The sequence below is a fragment of the Arachis duranensis genome, chromosome 2, assembly GCF_000817695.3.
Source record: "Arachis duranensis cultivar V14167 chromosome 2, aradu.V14167.gnm2.J7QH, whole genome shotgun sequence".
Lineage (NCBI taxonomy): Eukaryota > Viridiplantae > Streptophyta > Magnoliopsida > Fabales > Fabaceae > Arachis > Arachis duranensis.
The window spans coordinates 67,196,014-67,207,219 of NC_029773.3; the positions used below are offsets into that span (position 1 = coordinate 67,196,014).

Below are 11,206 nucleotides of genomic sequence, written 5' to 3' on the forward strand. Positions count from 1 at the left end.
TGTATATATATTATTTTTTAGACAAATTATAACAATATCTTGATATTTGATTGATGATAAGTTTTAATATGTTTTTAAATTACATAAAGCTTTTAAGATATAACTAAAAAATTATTTATTACAGATAAATTTATTTATTACAGATAAAATTATTTATTACAGATAAATTTATAGATAAATTTAGTCTCTTTAATCAATGAATTTTTTGTTATCGATAAAATTATTGACAGATTTTATCCTTCTATAAAAGTCTCATCGAAAATTACTTACTAACGGATTTTTTCTGTTGGTAATTTATCGACAAATTTTTTTCCGTTAACGATAAATTTTTCTCGGTAATGGTCCCTTCTTTTGCCAAAAAACCATAAGATTTTTCAACATATTTTCTGTCGATAATTTATTGACAGATTTTTTCATTATCGACAGATTTTTCTCGGTATTCGTCACTTCAATTTCGTTTAAACCGTTTGATTTTTCAATAGATTTTCCGTTGGTAATTGAGCCTGGAAAAGCATTTCCAATTCTGAAATACAGACGAAAAATCCGTCTGTAAATCCGTCAATAAGGTAAAATAGCATTTTTTTAGATTGTTTTATTACAAAATAAACCTGATTTCATCCAAAATAAATATAAATTTAAACAAGTTCATCGTATTATCAAACTAAAAGAAAAGTACTGTAAACAAGTAAGTCAATATAATTCAAAACATAAACAAAGTGTATTAATACATCAACTATAATAATAAGTAACAACCATACATCAACAAAATGTATTGATACATCAATTATTATAATTCAAAACATAAACCATAGCTATACACATCGGATTTCTTGGTGTGTCAGGAGGTTCTAGCATACTCAAGGTCTATGTAGCCAATTGTGCCCATTATGTAAGTCGAAGTATGCGACTTTGAGGGGCAAAGAACTTTGGCTATGCCAAAATTAGTGAGATGGGGCTCAAAGTCTCCATCCAGCAAAATGTTTGATAATTTCACATTCCTGTGGATGATCCGAGGACTACAATCGTAATGTAGATAGGCAAGCCTTTGTGCTGCTCCAAGCGCTATCTTTAGATGCATATCCCAATTGAACTTCTTCTTCTTGCATTGCTAGCTCCTGAAAAGAATAAACATAACAAAGTAAGCACATACAGCATGAACCAAAAGCATTTTCTAAAGAATTTGTTATCAGATTACCATGAAGAAGATCTCACAGATTACCATTTTCCATGTAGTCATAAAACAGAAGGTGCCATATAGGGATAAAGAGTATCTTTGGAGACTAACAAGATTTGGTGCTTAATGCTTCCGACAGTCTCCAGTTCGGTCTCAAATTCTTTCAAGCATTGTTGATAGTGAGAATAGAGCCTCTTGATAGCCACTGTCTTGCAATTTTTTGGAACACATTTGTAAACTGTGCTGATGCACCATATCAAATAATGTACTTCTCACTCAGGTTTTCAGTCATCCTATGATATCCTCGTACACATGAAGTGCCATATTCATATGAAGAATCACTAGTTTTGGAGGAGAGAAACTAACTACCAATTAAGCTTATGTGTCAGTGGTAGAATGATAAAAACACTATCACTATACATTAATCATCACAAACACTCATAAAATGAGCCATGCCAATTTACAACTAAGATGAAATTTCGATCATCTACTCAACTAAGATGAATTTACCTAGTTTGTTGAGTGATCCATCCGGAAAAAGATAGATTGTATGGCTGACATGCTACGAGCAATATCATAAGGAGGATTACAAGGCCACCAAGAGTAATTCCTAGAATAGCTGCCTTAGATAATGTTGTTGCGTGATAAATAACATATATTAGCTTATTTCACATGTTTTTCACATGATTAACAGCTACCAAACAAACATAGAAATATGATCAATGATATTATACTAAGATCACAATCTATTACAAACAACTCGAAATCTCAAAACACTACTAACCAAGGTACAATAATCAAAGAATATCTTCTAAAGAATTACATTTCCTGTTAGGAAGTTGTTCTTACCTTGCTCCGTAGGGTGATTAATGTAACACTCTACCACACAGAACTTTACGATTAAGTCATAAAATAGAGGTGGTAAGGTATTATGACCTCTAAGAATAAAATATATACGTAGATATAGTTGAAGAAATTTGTAACTAAGAGCCTTGAAGAAAGGTTTAAGCAAAAATTGCAAAAAGAAAAACGCATTACACTCGTAAACGTAAAACCAGAAAAAAGATAAGGGTAAGACATGAGTATATACAAAGAGTTGAGTACCAAAATATAGAATATCAAGCTCCGAACTCAACCTGCGAAGCTAAGGCTAGCCAGAGTATAAATACATATATAAGCATAAGTATATATATCCCAAGATAACCCAACATGCATAAAGAAAATATCTAGTTCTCCAAAAAGTCTTTAAGAGGATTAAAGATCATATATCTCTATATATACATAGGAGAATCTATGAACAAAAAAGACATAATAGACAATCCCAAAATATAACTTCCCAACTTTGCTTGCCAGAGAAACCTCCAGATGTTCACTGAGGCACATCTCAACCTGCATATGAAAACAACAACATAGATATGGAATGAGAATCGGAAGTTCTCAGTATGGTAATGGTGCCTACATATATAATATATAAAGTCTCATGAAAGCCAGAGGCATTTCTAGAACTTTGACACTCAGATTTAAATCTTAAAGTTTATAAATTGAAAGCCATAAATAGGGTAGGTTATCTAAGGTTCTTATTTTTAATTCCTTTCAAACCTAAGCCCTAATTTTCACCTTTCTCCAGTCCCCCAAAACCCCGATGCACAGACAAACAATATAGACAAAGCAAACACAAGTAGGATATAGATACAGCAGGTAGCAAATATAGCAGGTAAGCATAATAATCACTTAGGCAAGCCCAATTAATGCAAAATCAAACAAAACACACATATGTATATGATGTATGCTTGCCCTATGGCTGATGATATCATCTCTCGGTTATATAGTCAACCCCAACATGTCCTGATAGCTAATCATGGACAAAAACACCCTTCGCGGAGCAAGTGGGGTTGAGCCATAACCCCCATTTGCTACTACCCGCTCAACCCGGAGCAAGTGGAATAAGCACTACTGCTGCTACTACCCAGGTAGGTGTTTATAAGCTTAACCTGGAGCAAGCGGGACGAACCACAATCCTTGCTACTATCCAGGTATCTCAAACATTGACCTGGAGCAAGCAGGACGAACCACTATTATTTCTACTGCCCAGGTATCACAAGCATACATTCATTCAATCTTAATCAAATAAACTATTCTTCCATCCAAATTAACCAATACAAAACTTCCCAAAATTCTCACAAAATTTCGGCAGCACCTCCCCTAAAACTCGGACTTAGCCACCTTTCTCGGGTCCCATCCAAACCACTCATCATCATTTACTATCAATATTATTTATCACATTCAATATTCATTTCAAAGTTCATCATTATAATCCAATATCATTTTCATCATCATTATTCATAATCACTAATAATCATTCATCATGCATTTCAACCATCCTCTCAATAATTTCCAACAACGAATTACTAAATCTCAACCTTCCATATCATACAACTTATCGTATGGTCATCTAGCCGATGTTTTTACGAAATATTATATATTATCTATGAGAAACCAAGACCATACCTTACCCGATTCCTCCCTAAACTCAGAACACCTCAAAAACCTCTCATTTCACAAGCTTCAAGCTTTCAAATGTCAATTTCTCAAGCTTAATCACCCGGATTTCATTCCAAGCTACCTAATTGAACCCCAAATCAACCAGAACACAATCTATTTCACATAATATCACTATAATCATCATAGAATTCACTAATTTAATGATTCACAAGGGTTTAACAATTTCTTACCTTACCCATGGATCTATTAAACAAATCCTAGTGATTATCTGTTACTAGAGTTCACCTAAACCATCAAAATCATTCAATTCCTCAATACCCAAACCCCCTAAAATCACAAAATTGAGAAGAGGGAGAACTAGGAGAGAAATGATAATTTCTTACCACTTTTTTTAGATAGAATTGAAGAGAATTCTGAGACAAACACGTGGCCACTAACGACTTGTCAATCGGAACTCCAGATTGAAAGTTACAGACGATTGAATTTCGGAGACGTTAGGGTTCTTTTTTCCTTTACGTAAATCTCTCTTCTCAGAGTATATATCTCATAGGAGAGAAAGGGAGAAATCTCCTTTTTGGTGGTTTATAGGATGGGCCTTGGGTTGGTTTGGGTTCGGTTCAATCGGTCTGGCCTGTTGGTCTAGTTTTAGGCCAAAATCTTTAAAATTAGTGTCAAAATTCATATTTTAATTATTTTTACTTCATTGAACTATAAAATTTATTTTTTGATTTCTTTAAATAATAATTAATTTATTGGTTAATTATTTACTAATTACCCGGAGTTTACAATTAACACGACAAGGTGAATTCAACCAATTGCCACAAAGATCAGGGTTTCTAATGAAACTGTCAAAAGAAGTTTGTATCAATGAGGGGAAGAAAACATGGTGATTACCACATTTACTACATAAGAATCAAGTGTAAATGATCATTACTTGTTAGGAGGGAACCTTGAAAAGTTATCGCTTGTGGGGATAACACCAACTAGTTTGTTATACGATACATTACTACAAGATTCAAGATATTTAGCTTATTAGTTAAAATAAAAGTGATGTCACTACAATATTTATTGGCTATTGCAATATATGTTTAAGATAACATTTAAAAAATGTTGCCTAATATATATATAGGTAACTTTTTATACTAGTAGTAATAAAATAGCATTATAACAATGAATTTTTAATCAACACATTATAAGTGATGCTATTGATAAATTAGGAGACACTTATTAAGTGTTGCTCTATTAAATGTACAAAAACAATCATTATAAAAATAATATCTTGCTTTTTTTAAGAGTTGTCTTTGAATTTATTTTAAACTTCACTTCTCAAGTGTTGTCTAAAATTTTTAATATTTTTTAAAAAAATAAAAATAACCCAAACGACAAGGCTAACTATTATGTGGAGAAAAATGGAAAAAAGAAAGAAATAAGAGTCTCTCGTTCCTAGCAAAACCCAACCTTAATGAAATCCATAACCACAATCCATTCCAAATGATTCGTTCCTCTCTGGTTCTTCAATCAATTCGATGATGATGCGCGTTCCTTTATTGAGCTTCGATCTCAATCTTTGCTCGCGAATGTGATTCGATCGTTGAGCTTCGATCTTCTCTGCTCGCGAATGAGCTTCGATCTTCTCTGCTCGCAAATGAGTTTCGATTCTCTGCTCGTTGAGCTTCGATTCTCTGCTCATTGAGCTTCAATCCTCTGCTCCTCGTTGAGCTTCAATTGTCTGCTCGTTGAGGTTCGATCCTGTACTCCTCTTCTCATTGAGTTTCGATTCTCTCTGCTCGTGTTCATCATCGCCGGTCACTGTTCGATTATCACTGCTCGTGTTTTTTGTAAGATTCTCGTTTTTGGCATTATTCTGCAGGTACAGATGATTCTACTGTTCTTTCTCTATTCTATTTTAGCATCTTTTTATGTTTTGAATCCTAATTTTTGGTTAAACTTGTTGCTGTGTATATTAATTTTAAACTTGTTTTTAATCTTTCTCTCACTACTCCAAAAGCCAATCAAATCATGAACCTAACAGAAATTTTGTAATAGCTGGCAGCAGAGGCTGTAAATCGCTTCCGTCACCATCATCGTTGTATAGTTTGAAGGCAGCACCAGCTTCACAATCGGCATCATTGCTAAGGCCACGGAATTGTGGAAATCTTGGCGACTGGAATGGGAGACATCGGATAAGGGGCTGAAAAAGTAGTTCGGAGATGGCAAAAATCGTGTTCCTCTCTTTTTGCGTTCATCTATACCGCCATCATAGTCGATATAATGCTGCCTCTTTCCTTTCCCTTTTTTGTTCTAGTGTTTTTGGTGATTTGATCCCTAATTCTAATCTTGGTGACTTGTTATAGTGAGTTTGAACTTATTTGAGAAAAATAATGGAAGGACCACTTCCAATTTACTTACTGATCTTGTACTTTTGTATTTTCTTTCACAAGTCTTTACTCTTCATACAAGCCTTTTTCCCACCTTAAACTCTCTAACCTTCTCTATTTTGCTATACATAAAATTTATAAAAAACGGTAGTTATAAAATTCATGCTGGTCTGTTTGTAGAAAAACAAAAATGGTAGCAGAAGAGATGTATTTCTTCAACAAGGTGTGTGCTTCTTGCTGTCTTTACTACTAATGAAATCTGTTTTACTTTGCTCTATCACTAACAATGTGTTTTTTGTTTTAGTAATTACTATTATTTATTAGTTATCATAATTGTCATTAATGTTATTTATTTATTTTGAAATGTTTCAACTTTCAAGCATAATAGTAGTGACTAAATCCGGGCAAATGAAAAAATAGAAGATGAAAGTTTTGAGCTTCTCTGAATGTCTCTGAAAAGATTTTGTTTTGGAGAGTTAACAATCTATATATAATAATCCATTTGCTACTAAGCTACTGTGAAATGAATAGCTTAGGATCTATACTGAAACGAGGATTAAGTGAAATTTGAACATGATGTGTATATCATTGTAGGTAATTTAAATTTTCTGGAAAAGAATAATTTTAAAAAATAGGTAATCTATTATATAGATGAATTATAAGGTTTAAAAAATAGGTATTTTGAATTGTCTAAAACAAAATCTAATTAAACTTCAGCTCCTTGTTGATTTAATCCACAACAGATTTGATGTCTATTTAAGGGCTCATTGGTCTTCATCTATATGTATGTCTGTATATATTCATTTGCATTTCAGAAACAAACCATAAATGGACACTAAAAAAAGCAGCAGCTTTCTCCTATGGATCTCCCAACGAAATTGTTAAGAGAAATTTTCTTAAGGTTACCAGTGAAATCCGTTTTTCAATTCAAATGCGTCTCTAAGCAATGGCTCTCTCTGTTATTTGATTTCCACTTTGCAAAATTGCATTTTGATCTTACCAACAATATTAATAATAAGCTCTTATATTTGTCCCGTGATTTATCCGGTGATTATTCTAATGCTTCTCGTGTAAAAATAGCAGGAACATCAATTCATCATGATTATAGGGTTCATCTTCATGAAATTATAAGTATGAAAGCACTAGGATTATCGGTTCATGTAGAGGCTTCATACTATTGAAGAATGACACAATGCTGATTCTTTGGAACCTGGTAACTAATTTTTATATAGCAGTGGCATATCCAGATCTCGATTTCTGGAATTTGGATTTTCCTTGTTCATCTTTCTTTTGTGGTGGTGTCGGGTATGAAAAATCCACTGATTACTATTTAATATGCAATGCTAGACCCAAAATATGCAAGTGCTATGCAAAAAAAAACAATGGTTGTAACATGTGGGAAGTGGGGACCACCTTGAAGGTAATGAATCTTTCTAAATAGTTTGATACCATGAATTTTGTTACTCAATTCTAAGACTAATCCAACGGTTCAATAGTGCTTGGTCAAAGCAATCCATAAGATCTTGTTTCCTTCAATTCTCTTTTGGGAAATATTTTTTGTAATGAAAAATTTACTTGGAAACAAGTCATGTAAGCATTTATTTTTATTTTTGAAAATTCAAAATTATAAAATTCACTTAAAAAGGATTAAAAGCTTTATAATATCCCATTCTTATATACTTTGTTCCTATATTTATTTTATAATTGTTAAATTTTAATGTGATTCTTTTTCATTCAAGTTATTATATAAACAAAATAGCAAATTTCCATTGTTGAAATTGTTTGAAAAAGAATAATTTTCAAGTATTGCTGAAGTCAAAATTTTATTATTTCTGCTAGCCCTTGTTTATTGCCCTCTGTCTAGAATTTTCTATAGCACTGGATATAATGATGATCTCCCTTCTCTCCTACATTCATTTCTCTCGAGTGATGGGATGAATTTGATTCAGAGGTCTCCACAACTGAAGAGTCCTGTTGCAAAGCCAGCATCTCGGACCAAAGTTCCTTTTGAAAAAGAATATAGTCAAATGGATTGGCTTAAGCTTAGTCGGACACATCTTGACCTTGCAGGTTCTCTTACTTAATCTATTGCCTTAGTTTTTTATTTAAAAAGATGACTCTACTTAGTTGTAGTTTTGCATGATAAGAATACATGAAGCTTATGGTTGATTATTGTAGTTGAATTTAAAATAAGTTGCACAAAAATTATATATGAAACATCCCCTTATATATGAATGAGTCTAAGTATTATTACCTGGCTATCTTAATGTATATGTGTGTGTATGTGATTCATAAAAGAGTGATAATATTACGTGAACAAATTAATGGTGATGACTAGTGAGTGGACTTGTCTGATAGTGATAGTCAACTAAAAATGCCTCATATGCCTTACTTTTATCTATTTGCGAGTTGTGGAGATGCTAGTACAAGATGAAGACTTGCTAAAAATGTCTCCTAAACCTTACTTCTATCCATTTGATGAACCTGAAGATGAAGTTGGAGAAGATAACAGTTCAAGGCTATCCTCTAATTAATATGTCCCCAGTTAATGGTTCCAAAGAATAGAACTATCTGTTTGGACTCTGATCTGATATAAATTTGCAAGATCTGCATCTAGCTTTTTTCTATGGCTATGTCACATATATGTGTATTTCTGAGGTATATGATAGAGTCAATTGATTTGATTAATATATACTGAATATGATAGAATCAATTGTTCAAGAGCTTTGTGTTTGTCATAGATTCTATTACCCTTTACTCTTGTTATTTAGAAGGAATTTTTTAGACCTATTTATTGCTTTTATATCTATAGTATTTAATATCATAAAGAAATTTTTATTATAATTTTTCAGTTTTAATGATAAGTTGCTTATCTTTTGTTGTGTATTATTTGCAGATTTAGCATATAGGACAAGTCAAGCATGGATATAAAATATGCAAGTAGATTGACATCTTTTTTATAAATATTAATTACTATTTTGTTATGACAATTATTGTTAGAGAAAAATTTTATTATTTTGTTGAGAATTGTTGATGAACATGTATTTGAAATACTAATTGAACTTTTTAATATCTATTTTAATTAGAATTTTATTATTAGTTGTTTTGTCTCTTACAATTTTTTTATTGTGCACAAATTTATTTATTAATTAAAATAATTACACATGAATGAACAAAAAAATTTATTGTAAATTTTATTTTTTTGTATTTTTATTACAAAAATAATTGTTATTTTTATTAAAAGGCCAACCTTTTATTAGTTGTATATTTTGAATATTAGACAACACTTGAATAGGTTGCATATCCAAAAGAAAAGGCAACACTTGTATAGGTTGCATATCCAAAAGAAAAGGCAATACTTTAAAGGGTTGAATATTCAAAACTAATAGACAACACTTCAAAGGATTGCAAATTCCAACTTATAAGCAACACGTAAAAGAGTTGTATTTTATTGCAAATAGGCAACACTTTTTAGTAGTGACCAAAATACGAGAGAAGAGACAAAACTGCAAAAGTGTTGTCTTAAACACACCTTTGAAGTGTTGTTGTTTTTCAACTAAAGGTAACACTTACCAAGTGTTGCTCTCAAAAGCGTTGCTTTTGAAACAAAAAAGTGTTGCTTTGATCTAAGGCAACGGCTGCATATGCAACGCCGCCCAAAAATGTTTCCTTAGGTCCAAAGGTGTTGCCATAGATCAAAAGCAACATTTTATTAGCTTTTAGGCAACACTTTTAAATGTTGCCTCAACCTGAAAATGTTGTAGTGTGTTGTCCAATCCCTAGAACTATGCTACCAAATTATATAAAAAAATTAAAAAAATACAAACTTACAACAATGAGAGACTAAGGCAATTTACAAGTGACGTTACATCCTCGGATAATTTGTTATTTTGTAGCCTCCTATATAACATTTTCAAAAAATAAAATTAAAAATGCTAATAGAGATAATCATTGATAATTATTTAACACTCCAAGAGTCTAAGATCATTAACAAAAATTTTTGTTCTAATACAGATAATAAATTATTAATTTTCAGCATCTAAACTTACAATGACACCATATTCTGAAGCTGACTAAGTTCTTGAGGAATCAAGCTAGAGAGTTGATTATTTGACAAGTCACTACAACATAGAAAAACAAAAACCAATTAGCAAATAGAAAAGAAAGGGAAGTAAACAAAGGATAAAATAGATTTCATAAGAGAAAAAAAAGATAAATGACTTGCATATCCATAACACTTCTAAGATTAGCAAATTCTGTTGGAATAAATCTAGTTATATGATTTTTGCTCGGGTTCCTATAAAAATCAAATAATAGCCATGAGTAAAAGAGAAATTACCAGATTTGAAAAACAAATAAATAACAAGAAACTTGCTACAGTACTCACAGCTTTAGAAGATGTTCGAAGTCACCGAGGGAAGAAGGAATGGAGCTAATTATATTATTATTTGAAATATCCCTAAGAAGGAATCTGAAACCATTCATCAGGATTTTAATAAATGTTGTTATTATTTGGATATATCTCAACATTTCATCTCCTCAATTTCATCAAGATACTTCAGAATCTAAAAAAATGTAAAAAAAAACACTGCACGCAGCAACCACTCTCTCAACCAAGAAGGGGAAAGATAGGAAAGGATTCTAGGATGTTGTGTAGTTGAATTCAAACTAGTATTTACCTGTCTCTGTTGCATTTGAAGAAGTAGGCCTTTGACTTGGTTATCTATATTTAGACCTGCAGCAATAAATTGGCTTATAAAATGTTTCACAACAGGCAAAGTTTCTCCCATTTCATAATATGACTTATGTATCTCTAGAGTCTTGCAAGAATTGCTGCATGTTTCCTTCACTTGGATAGTTGTCATCTCTTAAGTCCCTTTGTAACACCCTCACTATCAGAGTGGCGTAGCCGGATAACGTAACACCCTTGCTATCATAATGGCACAGTCGGAAGCGTGACATTCTGATAGTGAAGGTGTTACACCCTCCGCATTGAAGGTTTTGATCAGCTTAAGCGTATTGGTGATGAGTTTTACAAGAATGAAAGATATCATGATTCATCGCCTACTGCACCATTTTCCTCACTAGAGACATTGGAATTTCATAACATTTTATGCTTGCAGGAGTGGCACGTAATTGACTAAAAAGCTTT

General features: G+C 32.2%; 1 pseudogene; it reads right to left on the reverse strand.

The window, feature by feature from the left end:
- Positions 1 to 787: 787 nt before the first annotated feature.
- Positions 788 to 10,919, reverse strand: LOC107474746 (LRR receptor-like serine/threonine-protein kinase ERECTA; annotated as a pseudogene).
- Positions 10,920 to 11,206: the final 287 nt, after the last annotated feature.